This window comes from Bufo gargarizans, chromosome 2 (genome assembly GCF_014858855.1).
Source record: "Bufo gargarizans isolate SCDJY-AF-19 chromosome 2, ASM1485885v1, whole genome shotgun sequence".
NCBI classification, from domain to species: Eukaryota; Metazoa; Chordata; class Amphibia; order Anura; family Bufonidae; genus Bufo; species Bufo gargarizans.
In genome coordinates this window covers 187,730,252-187,743,307 of record NC_058081.1, presented here as the reverse complement: position 1 = coordinate 187,743,307, position 13,056 = coordinate 187,730,252, and the positions used below count along the sequence as shown (strand labels likewise).

General features: G+C 41.1%; 1 long non-coding RNA gene across 2 annotated transcripts in view; it reads left to right on the top strand.

Moving 5' to 3' along the window:
• The window catches only part of LOC122927104, a 35,556-nt gene extending 22,911 nt beyond the window's left edge, over positions 1 to 12,645 (top strand). For both annotated transcript variants that reach the window (XR_006387757.1, XR_006387756.1), the window contains exons 2-3: positions 7,181 to 7,498; positions 12,511 to 12,645. This is a non-coding gene — a long non-coding RNA (uncharacterized LOC122927104). The remainder of the gene's footprint in view (positions 1 to 7,180; positions 7,499 to 12,510) is intronic.
• The last annotated feature ends 411 nt before the right edge of the window (positions 12,646 to 13,056 follow it).

Here is a 13,056-nt window from a genome sequence, read left to right as displayed (position 1 = left end):
AGCAGTTTGCTCATGAGGAGTGGGCCAAAATACCTGCTGAGAGGTGCAGATGTCTCATTGACAGTTACAGGAAGCGTTTGATTGCAGTGATTGCCTCAAAAGGTTGCGCAACAAAATATTAAGTTAGGGGTACCATCATTTTTGTCCATGCCTGTTTCATGAGTTTATTTTTTTACATAATTCTGTTGAAGCATGGTTGAAAAACAATGTTTGACTTTCATTGGTTAACATTTATAGAATTTTAATTTATTATTACTTTTGTCAGATTAAAGTTATTTCTGTGACCATTGTGACTTTTTCTTTCATTGACCAAAGGGTACCAACAATTTTGTCCACGTCTGTATATATATATATATATATATATATATATATGTATATATATATGTATATAAACACCCCAGTAAATGAACCCCATAAGCCACTAATTAAATGCAATATGAAAGTTAAGATTGTGATAGGGGGAAAGTAAGGGAGATCATGTTAGTGGTGTAAAATGATGATTTTAAATAAAAGACTCCCTTTAACCACTGAATAGACAAGCGATAAACTCTGCCTCAGGCCTCTTGCACACGACCGTTGTTTGTTTCCATGTCCGTTCCGCCGATTTTAGCGTTTCAGATGTGGACCCATTCATTTCTATGGAGCCGTTGAAAATGCGGATTGTCCACCGTTTGCCACCCACGTCCGTGGTTCCAGTAAGTCAAAAAACGGTTTGCGGGCCTATTCAAGTCAATGGGGCTGCTAAAAAATGCAGCGGCACATCAGATTGTCATCCGCGTCCGTTTTATTTCTATCATTTGGCATGGCAAAACTGTCTGACAGAATTTGTGCCAATAAAATAAAATAAAAATAATATACAGGAAGTTCAAGGTTATGCTAATTGCTAGGCACTTGTGGTGAAAATCACTAGTGTGGTGTGGCAGTGAGTGTTTCTTGGCTAATAAGATTCCCCCGCTGGAATGTGGAGAAGCTTATTTGTTTGGTTCAGGAGAGGCCCGAACTATGGGACACCCGGTCCACTGTTTATCAGGACAGAGTTCGGAAGGAGTCGGCTTCGGAGCAAGTGGCCTGTAGCATGAGGCGGGCGGAATGGTCCAAAGCAGAAGGCCGAGGCCGTGCAGCTTTAGGTAAGTGATAGCAATGTTGTTGTACTGTCCTTGCCCTGTCTGTCCCTAAATGATGTAGCTATAACTTCCATGAGGTCAGAAGAATGTATATTTTGTGGGCCAGCTTCATTTTGCATAAATCTGTACATGGTTTTGGGAAGAGTCATGCACTAAATACCATACCCCGTCTTTTTTAACTTTAAATGGCTGACCGTCCCTTTGCTACAGCAAACAGTACTCATGTCTAAAACCTGTATGTGCACTTTTTATTTGGTGAGACATGTGTCCCTTTTGTAATTGAGCATCTTATAGTTGTCACCATCTCATAAAATAAAGGCTTTTAGTCCAAATGGCTTGCATGACCAATCTCCTCCTTCATGAACTTATTGTACATTAGTATCCCCATACCTGCAGTACTGTACCATGTGCTGTATAATCCGGCCAATTCATACCTTTATCAGACTTGTCAACTTGATTTTGCTTATATGTTTCCCTTTACTATTTGTACTAATATAAAAATAAAATTGGGTGATGAAATTTATTAACAGTAATTTGGTATATTTCATTTCTTTACAGTCAAACAGACTAAAACAAGGTGGAACAGCTGCCGGGACCAATTCCGCCGTGATCTGACGAGTAAAGGCCGGAGTGGCAAAGGCAGCTCAAGAAAGAGGCCATATATTTATACTGCCCAACTGCAGTTTTTACGTCCGGTCTTGGATTTGAGGCCGTAAGTATTTGTTGTGTGAAAAACCTTATTTGCTGGATATTAGTTCCTAATTTTGGTTTAGCCATAGTAGAAAAGAATGTAAGGGGTTGTGTGGCGTTGTTCAATTGATGACCTATCCTTTGTGTCGTGATCAAAATCATTTTTGTGGGGTAGTAACACCGGCCACCACCGATGATGAGCTGTATGTTGAGACAACACGTGCAGAGCCCACATGCCGCCTCCTGTATCTCTATTTTACCTATGTGGCACTATTTTCAAGAACAAGTCACATAGATGTCAGCAATCAGAGCAGGAATCGAGACGGGAGATGGCACGTGCGCACTGTAGGCATTGTCTCCTCATACAGTTGATCGTCATGGTGGGCAGCTGTTGGTCCCCCGCCAATATGATCTTGTATACTTATCCTGTGGATAGGTCTTAAATATGAAAAGGTTGGAAAAGGCCTGTTGCCTTTTTGTGGCCCTGAATAATGTAGACATTTGCGTATGTTTTGTTACGTTCATAATTTGTGGAACATACATGCTAACTTTATTATGGTGGTTTTAGGATTTGGTACCTGTTCTGTACTGTAATTGTCATTTACATTGTTTTAATGTTGGATTACAAACCTCAACATGGATTCTTAAAAGTTCAACTACATAAAATGACACATACATAATCCGCTAATGATAGAGTATAATGATGCTCCAACAGTGTCCGTACAGCTGATTAGTAACTACTACTACCACCATGGCCTTGTGATGCTTGGTCCATGTTGTTTTTTAGGAAATTAGGTTCTTTTTGGTTTACATTACATAAGGATGGTAGGATGGTAGAAGCAGGCCAGATACAGAAGAGACGGACAGAATATCAGCACTGCTTTTGGTCCTTGAATGTGTATACCTCATTTTGTGCTGGACAAATCCAGGACAAAAAGCCAAACAATGTTTTACAAATAGTTTCACATTTTGCGTTGTGAGCAAATTAAAAATAAAAATGTTTATGGTTTGGTTTTTTTATTGGTAAATTCACATTGAAGGTGATAATCCTAAATTATATTTAAAATCTGTGATGTATGCATGCTCAATTATATGTAGTTCACACACAGCTGTTTTATTTTGAAAACATTAAATACTTTTGAAATGTAGTAGGCAAATTATGTAATATATGTTTTCATGTCATTTTTCAATACAGTACTGTGGACAGTCTGGATGACCCAGAGGACTCGGAGAAGTGACACGCCGGCAGTCTTTTCCCCGGCAACTAGTCCTGCCCCAATGCCCGCTGAGGAGCCAGACCAGCCATTACAGGCCCAGCCCACCCTATCTCCGTGGAGCCCATCACCAGTCCAGCACCAGCAGCCACAGCCCAGGCGTCAACGCAATGTCCCTCACTCTTCCTCTGGGAAACCGACTCGGGAGATGATAGATGCCTGAGTCATTGAATTCCTTGCCCAGAGGAGGAGTGATGGCATTGAAGAGTCAATGTTGAGGGGCCTTGCTCCTTTATTGAAGCAAGTTCCGAGTGACAAGCATCATGAATGTGTGGCTTCACTTGCCCTCGTTCTGAAAATGTATGCCTCCCCTTACCAGGGAGACATACACTCCCAAATAAACGATTTGCGAAAGCAAATCTTGAATATTCCCCCTCAGCAGCATGGACGCAGCTACCACCAGCCTCCACACCCACCTCAAGGGCCATCTTTCACCCCCCCAACCACCATACCAACGGTCCCAAGACCCTACACCACCTGTTGGTCACCCTACTTACCAACAAAGTTTGGCAACTGGGGCCACTGATCCTGGCCATGTACGGCCACGATCATCATATGGGCATGGCTCGTTTACACGAGACCTGTTTGAGCTGTAATGTAAGATGCTCTGAAATGTTCAATTTTGTGTTCGCTATTGTTTGTGTATCCTTTACTTAATTACATGTTTATTAATGTAAATTTTGATTCAAAAATGTAAACTGACTTGTGTTAATTTTTAAAATACACCAAACATTTACAGTTCTTCTACACATTTCCTAAACACATAGACACGCACACCAGTTCAGAATGAAATCAAATTTTATTTTTGAGGGACATAATCTGTATTTTGGTAATGTGAACATGAGGTATTAGAAGATTTTTTGGACCATTACGCTATGTACTAACGATGTTAATGTCGATAACATTTTGTCAAAAACATCTTTAGTATTGATATTTACTTTTAACTATCTGATGGCCAAAAAACCTCAGCCCGCAAGCCCACGTCAAGGGTCCTCAATCTCTTGTGAGTCCCTACATTCAACTACAACAATAAATTTTGATAATCTACCTGCAAAATAATAACCAACTAACAAGCCCAGAAGATTTCAAAATCTGCCATGAATAGCATCCCTCTGCCATGGCAAGGACCCCTCTGGGCTGTAAAAGTAGTCTGCATAGAGTTCCCGAACTGCAATGCCTGCAGTCCCAGGTCGTCTATGCAGGGTCCTTTCCAAACCCAAACCTGATGACGTAGGAAAATCTTCCATGTCAACAGAAGAGGAAGCCTCATTAATCCTTGTGAAGTTGTGTAGAACAACACAAGCTTGAATCACCAGGGTAGCATTCTCCGGATCCATCTGTATGGATGACAAAAACACCCTCCACTTGCCAGAGAGTATTCCAAAGGCGCACTCAACATACCGACGGGCACGAGTCAACCAGCAGTTGAAAATACGCCTCCTGACATCCAATCCACGCTTTGGAAAGGGCCGCATAACATGGGGAGTCAATGCAAACCCTTCATCTGCCACGATGACAAATGGAGCCGGCGGACAAGCAGATCCGGGCAGTCTTCTGGACTCAGGCAGGGCAAGCTGGTTGGCATGAAGCCGCTCACCCATTCTAGAAGCACTAAATATGCGTGCATCTGCTTTGCTTCCATAGGCCCCAATATCAACCATTATAAACCGGTAGTTACTGTCAGCAACAGCCATAAGCACTACTGAAAAATATTGCTTATAATTGAAGAATCGGGACCCTGAGTGAGGAGGCTTCTTCATGTGCTTGCTATCCATTGCCCTAATGCAGTTGGGAAACTGCGCCGAAAGATTGAATCCCTCAGAGATCCAAACCCAATCGTCTGTCTTGGGCTGTGGCATCACCGTCTCTCGGAGTTGATGCCAGATGACATGGCAAGTGTGACGCACAATCCGAGAAATTGTTGAGGTTCCCAAAAGAAACTCAAAATGCAGGGATGCAAAAGAGTTACCACTTGCAAGGAATCTGTAGGAAAAAGAAATAAAAACCATATCAGTAAGCAGCAAATAAAAGGGAACATCCCATACATGATTCGCCTATAATGTTGTATACGAGACATGTGTTTAAACAATCTATGTCCATTCACGAATTTATATAAATATATCATGTGAATTTGTGTGTATTAAACAAAAAGTTGCAACAATTTGGGTGTGGGTAGTACTCTCACAACTAAGTTACAACAACTGTGTTTACGGCATTTACATGCAGAAGGTAAGGGCGACTTAAAGGATGATGTGAACACTCTGCATGATGATGTTAGATGACCACAAATTTGAAACCTGATTAAAATAAAGAACTACCTTTTAATATTGCCATGTTATGTGTCAGGGATTTAAGCAAAAAAAAGAGAGCTTAACATTAGCGCAAAACATTATGGTCAAAGAAAGGTTACTTCAGCAAACATTAGCACATGTGTGATACCAGCCATTTCCAGAAACATGTTCCTCCTGACAGAAGCAGTGCACATTACTGTTTAAAATATAAGTAAGATATTGCTTACCTCAACGTGACGATGAGCCTTTCCTCTGGAGAAATGCTGCGCCTCATATTGGTGTCCATGAAGGTAAGGACAGTACGTAGAGACAACAGCAAGCGAGCAAATCTAGACACTTACATCCGACAGAAGGAAAAAAACGTCTCTGGATGCTGACGAAGATCTTGGTAGAGGGTATAAAAGTGTACTTTCTGGTAGTGTTGTGAAACAATCGGATGGACCCAAAATCGCCGCCTTCTTCTAGGTTCCTCGTCTAACAAAACGGAGCGCTGTCCCCATCGCCGAGAAACAAGCCAGTGCAATACGACCTCTTCCTCTGAGTCATCCGCCATGGTAAAACAGCAAAGACAAGCAACCAAACGAACCTCTGTACCCTGTAAAGACTACAGAAAATGGCCACCAAACCAAACTCAGGTGACCAGCATATATACCAGTATCCTGGGTGTAGATATTAAAATTACACTTTTTTTTTCCTTCCTTTTTTTCTGGCGGTCCGCCAAAAGAAAAACAGAAGACACGCGGAAACACAACAGAACCATAAACAAACAGATCACGGAACAACGGAACCCCATTTTGCGGACCGCAAAAAACAACTGTCGTGTGCATGAGGTCTAAATAGCATATAAAAATCTAGTCAGCTCGCCACCTAACGGCAAGCGACTTTACCCCTCCTTCTAATAATAAAGTGACCGTAACAACTAAATCAACAGGAGGGAGGGCGGACTGGCAGCAGATCTTCAAAATGCGGCTTGGCAGTCAGTATAAGGCCTCTTTCACACTACCGTATGGCTATTTCAGTGTTTTGCGGTACGTTTTTCACAGATCCATTGTTCTGTTTTTTGTTTCCGTTGTGTTTCCGTTTAGGTTCCGTTTTTCCGTATGGCAGATACAGTATACAATAATTACATAGAACAAATTGGGCTGGGCATAACATTTTCAATAGATGGTTCCGCAAAAAACGGAACGGATATGGAAGACATATGGATGCATTTCCATATGCATTTCGTTTTTTTGGGCGGACCCATTGATTTTAATTGAGCCACGGAACGTGATTTGCGGCCAAATATAGGACATGTTTTATCTTTGCACGGAACAGAGATACAGAAACACGGAAACGGAATGCATACCGAGTACATTCCATTTTTTTTTTTTGCGGACCCATTGAAATGAATGGTTCCGTATACGGAACGCAAAACAAGAAAAAAAACGGTAGTGTGAAAGAGGCCTAAAGCTGGCAGCCACAAAAAATGATATACCCAACATAACATCATCCAATAACCCCTAATCTAATTTCCAAACTGTTGCTTGGTTTCCTTAAACATCAGTAACCCAGCCACAGTACCCTATAGGGCACCTTCCTAACAAATCCCCTGTTGCCTAATCCTAGCTTGTAACTTAAGCTAGTTTTACACATCTGTAACAATGGTTTTGGCATGTTATATAACCCCAAAATGAGGCAAATACACCATCTGGATAATCATAATCCCATGCAGATCCCTCCATATAGGAATTTCTGTATCTTTACCTTTGTTATCATTTATGAGTTGTTTGTCAAAATTCTTAACATTCTGTGATTACAGGGGTTCCCGTTCCATCGATCAAACACCGAAGAGCCAAAAAGGATCTTAATGTAGTGAAGGCCTCCACGGATGAGGATTGAGGAAGAGTCGGAGGAGCAGGCGGATGGAGAGCAGGCCTCACCCTCCGATAATGGAGTGGCCCCTCCCCCACCTGATGTGGGCGAAATGTTGGAGGTAGAGGGAGAGCAGCCCGGAACCTCCAAGAATGTAGCAGATCCTCAACCACCTGATGTGGGCGAAATGTTGGAGGAACAGGCTGAACCTGAGCCCGGACCCTCCCAGCCATGGATGAGGAGGTCTACACCACCCACCAGGAGGGTAAATATGTGCACACATCAATATAATTTGGTATACATAACATATTCACAAACATCCCACGATCCCACCACCACCTGCATCTCCGGACTCAGCTGCAATGCACATGTGTAAGGAATCCTAACAATAGCAGCCCTTAGTTAACATGTCTGCCTGTTTAGCTGAGCAGCCTTTGCACCCCGGTTCCCAAGCGATTATGCCTGGGGGCCAGGTGTTTGTTGGTCAATAATAGTATGTCAAGTCACGTCCCACTGCGGCGTACTATTATGGGCCGGTTGTGAATTGTTTAACCCCTTCCCGACACATGACGTACTACTATGTCATGAGAAACACTGCCTTCCCGCAATTTGAAGTAATAGTACATCATGGTGATCGTGCGGGCACCAGAGCGGTGCGCGTGATCACTGCAGGGGCCCGGCAGACCCTGGTAGCTGGGCCCCTGCTGTGTCCGCCAGCATCGCTGTAAAAGCTGATGCCGGTGGATTGACCCCTTCTATGTCACGGTCTGCACTGACTGCGGCATAGAAGGGGTTTGTGTCAGGTGAGTGAGCGCATCGAGTTCCCACGCTGCTGTGGCGGGGACTCGATGCGTGACAAGGCAGCCCGATGCCATGCAGAGGCTGCCCAATGCCTTGCACAGCATCGGGACCTGCCTTCTACGGGTGCCGAGGAGATCCAGCCTCAGGCTGGGTCTCCTAGGCAATCTGTTTGTGTACTGCTCACTGTAGTACACAAACAGGCAATGCATTACAATACAGATGTATTGTAATGCATTGCAGAGGGGATCAGACACCCAAAAAGGAACATCAGAAATAAAGTAAAGAAAAAAAAAGTTTTAATAAAATGTATAAAGTAATAAAATTAAAGGGAAAAAAAAACTCCCCTTTCCCCTCATTTTATAATAAAAAACAGAAAAGAAAAAAAACACACATATTAGGTATCGCCATGTCTGTAATGACCAGCTCTATAAATATATCACATGATCCACCCTGTCCAATAAATACCATAAAAAAATTAAAACGGTGTAAAAAATAGCCATTTTTGTCACCTTATATCGCAAAAAGTGCAACACCAATCGATCAAAAAGGCGTATGTCCCACAAAATGGTATCAATAAAACCATTACCTAATCCCACAAAAAATGAGCCCCTACCTAAGATAATTGCCCATAAAATAAAAAAAAACTATAGCTCTCAGAACATGGAGACTCTAAAACATCATTTTTTTGTTTCAAAACTGCTATTATACCTAATATGTAAAAAAAAAATACATATTCGGTATCGCCATGTCCGTAAGAACCACCTCAGATGAACATTTTTGTCACCTTACATCACAAAAATTGCAACACCAAGCGATCAAAAAGGCATATACCCCCAAAAATAGTACCAGTCAAACCGTCACCTCATCCCACAAAAAATTCGTCCTTACCTAAGACAATTGGTCAAAAATAAAAAAGCTATGTCTCTCAGACTATGGCTACACTAAAATATCATTATTTCGGTTTCAAAAATGCTATTATTGTGTAAAACTTAAATAAATAAGAAAAAGTAGACATATTAGGTATTGCCACGTCCGTAACGATCTGCTCTATAAAAGTCACATGATCTAATACCTCAGGTAAACGCTGTAAAAATAAATAAAAACTGCACCAAAACAACCAATATTTTTGGTCTCCTTGCCCCTTAAAGTGTAATAATGAGTGATCAAAAAATCATATGTACCCAAAAATAGTACCAATAAAAACGTCAACTCTTCCTACAAAAATCAAGCCCCTGCACAAGATGATCAGCAGAAAAATAAAAAAAATAGAGCTTTCAGAATATGGAGATACAAAAACCAAATTTTTGTTTTCAAAAATGCTTTATTATGTAAACTTGAAACAAACATCATAGAAAGTAAACATATTTGATATCATTGCATCCGTACCAACCTGCTCTACAAAAATAGTGCATGATCTAACCTGTCAGATGAATGTTGTTAAAAATAAAACCGATGCCAAAAATTTGCCTCACAAAAAACTTTATATACAGGGAGTGCAGAATTATTAGGCAAGTTGTATTTTTGAGGATTAATTTTATTATTGAACAACAACCATGTTCTCAATGAACCCAAAAAACTAATTAATATCAAAGCTGAATATTTTTGGAAGTAGTTTTTAGTTTTAGCTATTTTAGGGGGATATCTGTGTGTGCAGGTGACTATTACTGTGCATAATTATTAGGCAACTTAACAAAAAACAAATATATACCCATTTCAATTATTTATTTTTACCAGTGAAACCAATATAACATCTCAACATTCACAAATATACATTCTGACATTCAAAAACAAAACAAAAACAAATCAGTGACCAATATAGCCACCTTTCTTTGCAAGGACACTCAAAAGCCTGCCATCCATGGATTCTGTCAGTGTTTTGATCTGTTCACCATCAACATTGCGTGCAGCAGCAACCACAGCCTCCCAGACACTGTTCAGAGAGGTGTACTGTTTTCCCTCCTTGTAAATCTCACATTTGATGATGGACCACAGGTTCTCAATGGGGTTCAGATCAGGTGAACAAGGAGGCCATGTCATTAGATTTTCTTCTTTTATACCCTTTCTTGCCAGCCACGCTGTGGAGTACTTGGACGCGTGTGATGGAGCATTGTCCTGCATGAAAATCATGTTTTTCTTGAAGGATGCATACTTCTTCCTGTACCACTGCTTGAAGAAGGTGTCTTCCAGAAACTGGCAGTAGGACTGGGAGTTGAGCTTGACTCCATCCTCAACCCGAAAAGGCCCCACAAGCTCATCTTTGATGATACCAGCCCAAACCAGTACTCCACCTCCACCTTGCTGGCGTCTGAGTCGGACTGGAGCTCTCTGCCCTTTACCAATCCAGCCACGGGCCCATCCATCTGGCCCATCAAGACTCACTCTCATTTCATCAGGCCATAAAACCTTAGAAAAATCAGTCTTGAGATATTTCTTGGCCCAGTCTTGACGTTTCAGCTTGTGTGTCTTGTTCAGTGGTGGTCGTCTTTCAGCCTTTCTTACCTTGGCCATGTCTCTGAGTATTGCACACCTTGTGCTTTTGGGCACTCCAGTGATGTTGCAGCTCTGAAAGATGGCCAAACTGGTGGCAAGTGGCATCTTGGCAGCTGCACGCTTGACTTTTCTCAGTTCATGGGCAGTTATTTTGCGCCTTGGTTTTTCCACACGCTTCTTGCGACCCTGTTGACTATTTTGAATGAAACGCTTGATTGTTCGATGATCATGCTTCAGAAGCTTTGCAATTTTAAGAGTGCTGCATCCCTCTGCAAGATATCTCACTATTTTTGACTTTTCTGAGCCTGTCAAGTCCTTCTTTTGACCCATTTTGCCAAAGGAAATTAAGTTGCCTAATAATTATGTACACCTGATATAGGGTGTTGATGTCATTAGACCACACCCCTTCTCATTACAGAGATGCACATCACCTAATATGCTTAATTGGTAGTAGGCTTTCGAGCCTATACAGCTTGGAGTAAGACAACATGCATAAAGAGGATGATGTGGTCAAAATACTCATTTGCCTAATAATTCTGCACTCCCTGTAGAGCAATAAAAAATCATATGTACCCCAAAATAGTACCAATAAAAATGGCACCTTATCCCGTAGTTTCCAAAATGTGGTCACTTTCTTGAGTTTCTACTGTAGAGGTGCATCACGGGGACTTCAAATAGGACATGGCATCTAAAAACCAGTTCTGCTAAATCTGCCTTCCAAAAACCATATGGTGTTCCTTTCCTACTGCGCCCTGCCATGTGCCCGTACAGCAGTTTACGATCACATGTGGGGTGTTTCTGTAAACCGCAGAATCAGGGTAATAAATAGTGAGTTTTATTTGGCTGTTAACCCTTGCTTAGCTACTGGAAAAAAATGTAAGATCTGCCCAAAAAGTTAAATTCTAAAATTGAATCTCCATTTTTCATTAATTCCTGTGAAACACCTAAAAGGTTAACAAAGTTTGTAAAATCAGTTTTGTATACCTTGAGGGGTGTAGTTTCTAAAATGGGGTCTTTTTGGGGGTATTTCTTTTATGTAAGCCTCACAAAGTGACTTCAGACCTGAACTGGTCCTTAAAAAGTGGGTTTTGGAAAGTTTCAAGATTTGCTTCCAAACTTCTAATCTTTCTAACGTCCCCAAAAAATTAAATTTAATTTTCAAAATGATCCAAACATGAAGTAGACATATGGGAAATGTAAAGTACTAACTATTATTTAAGGTATCACTATCTATTATAAAAGTAGAGAAATTTGGAAATTTTTCATAATTTTTGGTAAATTTGGGATTTTTTCACAAATAAAAGGTGACGAGAAAACAATCTCAGAATGGCTTAGATAAGTAAAAGTGTTTCAAAGCTATTACCACATAAAGTGACACATGTCAGATTAGCAAAAAATGGCCTGGGCAGGAAGGTGAAAAAAGGGGTTAAAAGTGCCAACAATGAGGGGTCAACAGAAACGACATTACTAGAAAACAACAAAACTGCACCCTTAGGCCACATGCACACGACTGTTGTGTGTTTTGAGGTGCGCAAATTGCGGATCCGCAAAACACGGATGGCGTCCGTGTGCATTCCGCAATTTGCGGAATGGCACAGACAGCCATTAATATAACTGCCTATTCTTGTCTGCAACACGGACAAGAATAGGACAGGTTATATTTTTTTCGGGGCCACGGAACGGAGAAACTTTTGCGGCCCCATTGAAGTGAATGGGTCCGCATCCAATCCGCAAAAACAGCGGCTCGGATGCGGACCAAAACAATGGTCATGTGCATGAGGCCTAACTCTGTAAAATGCCTAAAAACTATTAACTAACCAAATAAATAACATTATACTCTATCCGAACTATCACTAAGCAAACAAAGCTATAATTAACATGAAGATCTATAACTAGTGAATTTAGATGTAAATCGTCAGTGTTTAAACACATACTCCACACAATGCACTAATTGTTTTTATTTTTATTTTACAAACACTAATAAAGAAATGCAGAAAAACGGCTGGCCCAGATGAAGCGTAACCACTGTAAAATGATGCATGAAATAGACAAGATGCTAATGAGGGTCAACCAGAAGGTTAACCACCTGAATAAACAGCACCACCTTCAAGGGAGGAAGGAAATGGGGGAGCTACTTGCTCAACTTAAAAAGTTGCCCTAGTGGCTTCTTTTTTATTATTTATTTATGTTAATAAATAGTTTTTGAAGTGTTATAAGGCGTGCTTTTTTTTTATTTTTATACTGTTATGTTATGGTGCAACTTTAACTGATAACTTAGTTGTAAGGCCCCTTTAGTCCAGGGTCAAACTCATCTGGATCAGGACAGACAGCAGTAGGTACATGGTAATACTGTTTTATAAGGCCTACACATAACTCAGCAATGTCATGACATACAGAGGCAGTTATTTGTAACGGTGAAGTATAAAGCCTATTCATCATGGTCAGGACAGATAGCAGCATCAGCAGCAGGTAGATGGTAACGGTAGAGTATAAGGCCTACACATAGCTCGGCATAACTCAGCAGGACAGGCA